Here is a 7,013-nt window from a genome sequence, read left to right as displayed (position 1 = left end):
AAATATACATTATTTCAATTTTTAAAGTATGTTTAGCTTTGTTTTATGGTGTAACATAGTTTATCTTTGAAAATATTCCATATGTGTTTGAAATTAATTATATTCTGTTTTTGAATGATATATTCCATAGATGCCTCTCAGGTGTAATTTGTTCATAAAATTGCTAGGGTCTTCTATGTTCTGGATCATCAACAAGCTAGTTGGACTATTCTTTTTTGAAAGTGAGATAATTATGTCTCCAAATGTTATTTTTTAATAGCACATTTCTTTTTTTCAATTTGTCAGTTTTTGCTTCATGTATGTTAGGGCTCTATTTTAAGCATATGAACAATGATAATTGTTACATATTTTGAATGATACATGTTTTTATTACAGTACTCTTTCTTATTATTGGTAACATTTTTGTTTGTTTCAAATCTATTGCATTTAATAACATTGCAGCCACTCCACTTTTCTATGATTGCTCTTTATGTACTGTATCTTTTTCCATCTTCTTACTTTCAATCTACTTACATATTTAAAACCTATCTTCTTTTGACATCGTATAGTTGGATCATGTTTGTTTATTTTCCATTCAGTTTGACAGCCTCAGTCTTTTCATTGGAATGCTTTATCTACTAACATTTAAATTATTGCCAATACACTTGAATTTACATCATTTTTTGTCACTGGGACAAAATACTTGAGACCTACAACTTAAGAGAGAAGCTGTTTATTTTGACTCACAGTTTCTGGTCAAATTTAAGGTCAACTGGGTCCAAAGCAGAAATGGTGTGACAGATGGTAAAGGAAAACTGCTCAGTTCACAGTGGCTAGAAACAGAGAAAGTGAAGAGCTGGAACTGGAAATATACCTTCTGTAGACATGGAACAGGGAAAGGCCCTCCTCCAATCAGTCTCCAGCTTGTAATGGCACATTCAGGTATGAACTATCTTATCAATGGATTTATCAGCTGATGTGTTTAGTCCCTCTGTAATTCAGTAACTCTCTGAAAGCCCAACCACTGAATGTGTGAGACTTGTAGGAGATATTTAAGATCTAAAACATAACATCTGTCATTTTATTTTTACTTTTCTGTATGTTTTAGGTGTTTTTGTTCTTAACTCCTTCCTTTTACTATGACTAAATGTATTATATTTTAAATCTTTTACAAGATTTTTTTCTTTCTTGAGTTATTTATTAGTGATCATTCTGGGATTACCACATGAATCTTCTCACAATCAATTTCACTTTTATAGTAAATTAATTCAAATGATGTATAGAAAAAAGTCATATGTAATTTTATACTCTCACTCCATATATTTTGTTCTACAATTGATATGCATATCCTATCTATTTATTTTATAAGCCCAACAATATAATCTTTAATTTGTTACTTTATGTAGTTTTATGTATTTTAAAGAACAAAAGATACACACACACATATATGTATGTGTGCATGTACATATACAGAGTCCACCAAAAATGTATACACACTTCAGGAAAAAAAAAGCTTGTATAAATATTTTAATACTGAATTTATTGAGACATCACGCACTTAATGCAAGTTACCTTTGGAATCTACAATTACACGAAGTGCTCAAAGTTGTGGGCATTAATTTCCAGATGTTTATTAGTATGGTGAACTGCTGCTTGGGTAACCTTGGTCATTGAGATTGCTGCACATGCATTTTCAATTTCTTCTCGAAGGGCCAGCAGTGTAGTGGGTTTTCTATGATATATGAAATCCTCTAGTTTCTCACAGAGGAGAGTAACATCATTTGTTGAAAAAGCATCACAGTATTTTTCTTTTCCTGAAGCATGTATATAATTGTTTTCTTGACTTTGTATATTAAACTTATTTATCCTTTGCAAAACTTTTTGTCTGTTTTGATAAATGTGAGTTTCCACTTAATGTCATTTTTCTCTTTCTTTCTTCGGGGATTGAACTCTGGGTCTTATACTTGCTGAGCACATACTCTACCATGATCTATAATAACCAGCTCTTAATATTAATTTCTTACTTGAATACAATTTTGTAGAGACCCATGTATCAGTATTTGCTAGAGAAACAGATATAACACAAAATAGACAAATATATATGCATTTACAAGTTTCGCTCACAATGGCCATTCATAGAATTGGATGAGGAAGAGTGCAGAGGGTCTGTCTGTACAGTGGAGAGAAAAGGATTTAGTCAAAGGTCTGGAGCTCACTGCAGGGTACCATGGGAGTCTGTATCAGGAGGCTGATGGGTCTGCCATGGAAGGCTGAAGGGTCTACTCTGGAAGGCTGAAAGATCCTTGCCAGATCGAAAAGTCTGCTCTGGAAGCCAGGAAATGACTCCAAGGTGAAGGCAAAGATGAGCTTCTCCAAAGAAACAGAAGCAGATCCATCCTTCCTCATCTCCCTTTTATACCATCCAGGCCACAAGCCACCATAGGATGGGTCCTTCACTTCCTCCTCCACACCCTAGGGTGTGGAATTGCTGAGCTGATTTAGTTAAGCTTCTCTGAACTACACTTCTCAAATTGACACAGCCAGTCAACTGGCCACAACCCATCTTCTTGTGATGATATTCAAAAATCTATTCTATTTCTCTCTCTCTCTTTTTTTTTTTTTGGTACTGGGGATCGAACTCAGGTCCTTGCACTTGTGCAGCAGGCGACGAAACCACTGAGTTAAATCCCTGGGCCCCGTTTCTCTTTTTATAAGCTATAAACCCAACAATTTGTGTGTGTATAATTACTTTTTAAATTAGTTAGGAAATGAAAGGAGAAAAATTGTGTAGTCCTACTGTTTTTTAAAAGCCATCTAATTTCCTTTGCAACTGCTCCTTCTTTTACTGTGTGTGTATTCAGAATACCATCCCAGCAATGGTGAAACTTTCAGACAGCAAGTGCTCAAACTTCAACTCAAAACTAACTTATTTATCACAAAGTACCGACACTGTAATTAAACCTGACTAGGGAGGTTTTACTTTAGAAAAAACACTAATACATTAACATCATTTGTATTTAAAGAAAAAGACAATAACACATGTACTGTAGGTTCACCACCATTGATCTTGAATTACTTATTTACAAGTTGAAAATTTTTTTATTACTTTCGCTGAGATCAAGATGCAATTAATTCTTTTTAATATTTGAGAATGTCTTTACCTAAAGTTTAGTTGTCAGAAATAACTGGGTAGGGTATAGAATTTTTAGTTGATAGATTTTTTAATTGTTTAGGATTTGATATATATATATATATATATATATATATATATATATGTATGGATTTCCAATGCTTTTTGCTTTATTTCTGTTATGTTGGTTGCTAATAGTTTTAGTTTTCCTTGTGTGTATTGAATTGTTTTACTCTTACTACTCTCAAAATTTTCTTTTTGTCCTATAGTATTTTATTATGATGAGCTTGTGTAGTGATCTCTCTGGATTTTTCTATTCTATTTGGTGTTTAATTTTTACTTGGAATTTTCTGAGCTCCTTAAATTAATTGATTAATGTTTTTCATTACATTTGAAAATGATTTTACCTATTATTTGTTCAAATATATTTCTTTTCTTCAGAAGAAATAGAAAATGTGAATAGATATTTAATGAGTTGCAAAAACAAAACAAAAAAAATTGAAAGACTATTTATAATGAAATGCCCAACCCCAGTGACTTTTCCATTGAACTGTGACAGATATTGAAAGAATAATACCATTTTTTAATAAGTTCAGCCAAACAATAGAATGGAGATGATATTCTCAAACCCATTTTACTAGTGACTCTTAAATTGCACAGCATCCAATCTAAAAAGCAGAAGGAGCTCAGATGACTAAGGCAGAACAGTTAGTTTTTGTAAGGTACCTTTGGCAGGAGCAAGGAAGCAGGAAAGTATAAAAACAATAGTCGACATAAAGTTCCTTCACATTAGTTCCCTTGCAATAATTGAAGCCAAGGGGATTTGGTAACCATACCTGGTTGGGTTGAATGAGTCTTTTTAAATTGGTTGTTAGATACCTCTTATTTTGGGGAAACAGTGGTCTGTTAAGTATTTTTCTGTTTTTTTAGTATTTTAGTTTGATTATGTGAAACAGCACAAATGACTTCACTTTGTTTTGGTTTACCTAGTAAAGAAACTCACTCTAAAACAGTGGCCTCCTTGTGTATTTTATTTAACATAACTGATGCAAATTACATTCTTCAATTTCTCTAAGCAATATTGGATTTTCTTACATATTGATTGCCTTATATTTAATTTTTCTATGTTATTTTGTGTTGTCCAAATAATATATTTATGCTTAATCTCTAGAATTTTGTCTCTAGTAGAAAGAAATGCTATTATTATTTGTGTATTGATTTTTTTTAACTTGTGATTTTGTTAAATTTACTAACTATAGAAAAAGTGGTTGTTTTGTAGAATTGTCAATATTTTCTTTGAAAACAATTCAACCTTCAAATAAGGACAGTTTTAGTTTTAATTTCTAAAATGTATACATTTAGTGTTTTTCTAGTTTTTTTTTTTTCATTGAGATTTTTCTCCAGCACAATGCTCAATACAAGAGGTGAGGAAAGACATCACGCAGTATATCTCCAGGAAGACTGTTCCTATATGGGCCTTTGTAAGCCCCTTTCTTAGACTGTAGATGTTCTATCTTGTTCCTGAATGTTGACAATTTTAATCAAAATGAAGTGTTAAAATTTTTTTTTCCCCCATTAACTTTATTGGTACATTTTAGGTATAAAATACAGTTACATTCATCATTGGGATCTTGTACCATTACATGAGTCTCTTGGTTTTTATATTTTTCCCCTTCCCTTGCCCTCCCTTCACCCCTTCCACCCTTCCCTATTTGCAAAGACTTTGTTTCCATTTTTTTCCTTTTCTCATATTTTTTCTTTTCCCTTTTTTCCTTTAGCCTACCTCTCCCACTTCCCCTGCTCCTTTAGACCTTTCCTTCCTGTTACACAATATCAGTTATACATTTTTTAAATTACAATATTAAGATCTAGGAGACATTACCACAGATTTTACAGAATTTAAAAGGATATAGAAAGCATATTACAAAAATATTTTTTGAAATAAATTTGACAACTTCTAAGAAGTACCTTGGAAGATAAATTAATGAAACTAACTCTGGAGAAAATATAAAATTTGAATAGCACCTATTAAAGTATATTCCACGGGCCGGGGATTTAGCTCAGTGGTTTCGCTGCCTGCTGCGCAAGCGCAAGGACCCGAGTTAGATCCCCGGTATTAAAAAAAAAAAAGAAAGTATATTCTTAGCTTGAAAACCTACCTATATGACAACAGCAGCCTCATATACATTTTAACTGATAAATTATATCAAACAATTAAAGCAGAAAAAAGAAGAAACACTTCTCCCCTCATTTTAGGAACTCAACACTGTGCTAATCCTAAAACTGGATAAAGATAATAGAAGAAAAAAGTATGAACATGGAAAGAAATTTGTTTAACAAAACAAACTATTAGAAGTCAGATCCGGCAGTATGTAGAAAGTGGTTTTGTTATAGGGATGGCAGTGTTGGTTCAGCATTGGAAGATCCACCCCCCAAAGTCATCATTTTAACAGAAGAAAGGAAAAAGCCATATGATCCTGTCAGTAGTTGGAGAAAAAGTATTGGACTAAATTCTACAGCTGTCCATGGTAAAAGCTATCAGCAGACTAGAAGTAGAACAGAACCTTCTCAACAGATTAAAGACATGTACTCCATACTTCCAGCAAAATCCCCTTATATGAATGGAGAAGATACAATGCTTTCTCCCTAAGGTGGGGAACAAGGGCAGATATGCCAACTCTTCATCTGTCCATTAAACTTTGAAACATAGGCCCAAACCAAAATAGTCTGGCAATAAAATGACCCAATTAGGATAGGATTAGCAAGGCAGAAGTAAAATCTTTATATGTAGATGAAATGATCATCTACAGAGAAAATACTAAGAAATCTCTAGGAGCCCCTAGAACTTGTACTAGAATTTAGAAGAATTAGAAAACACAAGGTATATATAAAAATTCAGATCTGTGTATACTTGCTATAAATGAAGAATTGGATATTGAAATTTAAAAATAATGTAGGAGTACAAAGGACCTAGAAAAGTTAAAAAATACAAAAACAAAAACAGTGTTGGAAGATGTTTAGTACCTAATTTTAAGACTTCTTCTAAAGCTACAGTAATCAAGGCAGTGTTGGTGTAAGGAAAGACATATAGATCATTTGAACAAAACAGAGAATTTAGAAATAGAACCACACATATATGGTCCACTGAGTTTTGAAAGATTATTTAACATTAGCATTTTATAGAATATAAACTCAATTCAAGAGCCAAGGAAGAGAAAGTGTTTTCAGCAAACAGCACTAGAACATCTGGTATCCATATATAAAAAATTAACCTCAACCCTTTATTTCCATACATGAAAATAACTTGAAGGGATCTATGAACCTAAATATGAAAGCCTAAAAGTACAAAACTTTAAGAAGATATTATAAGGGAAAATATTTATGAATTCAGTGTAGGCAAGAACTACCTAGGATACAAAAGATATGATGTATAAAAGAAAAAAATTGATAAATGAGTTTCCATCAAAATTTAGAACTTTAAATGACATCATTAAAAAGAAAAGTAGTCCTTAAACAGACCATATTTACAATGCATATAACCTATGACCAGAATATATAAAGAATTCTTACAGCTCATTAATAGACAACCCAATTAAATTGTAGACATAAGAAGATGATAAATAGCCAGCATAGCACAAAGAAAGGTGTGTAACTCTAGAATCAGAAAAATACTAATCAGTACAATAACAAGATTGGATTATACGCTCATTAGGGAGATGAAGTCAAAAGTTTTAAAAGCCTTGTCATGACTTTTTCTTTTTGTTGGATTCTCCCCCTTTGTGTTTAATTTGTCACACCCAATAGATTCATTCTGCTGGGTTTCCTGGGGTTGTGATCCTCATTGTCTTTTCCTAGGGTATTGTCTAAAATTTTTTGGAGTTTTGGTTTGGTATTCATGAAGTTC

The sequence above is a fragment of the Heterocephalus glaber genome, unplaced genomic scaffold (assembly GCF_053883595.1).
Source record: "Heterocephalus glaber isolate CG9 unplaced genomic scaffold, H.glaber_assembly_v1.0 deba00000347, whole genome shotgun sequence".
In the NCBI taxonomy this organism is placed as follows: Eukaryota; Metazoa; Chordata; class Mammalia; order Rodentia; family Bathyergidae; genus Heterocephalus; species Heterocephalus glaber.
This window is presented reverse-complemented; position numbering follows the sequence as displayed.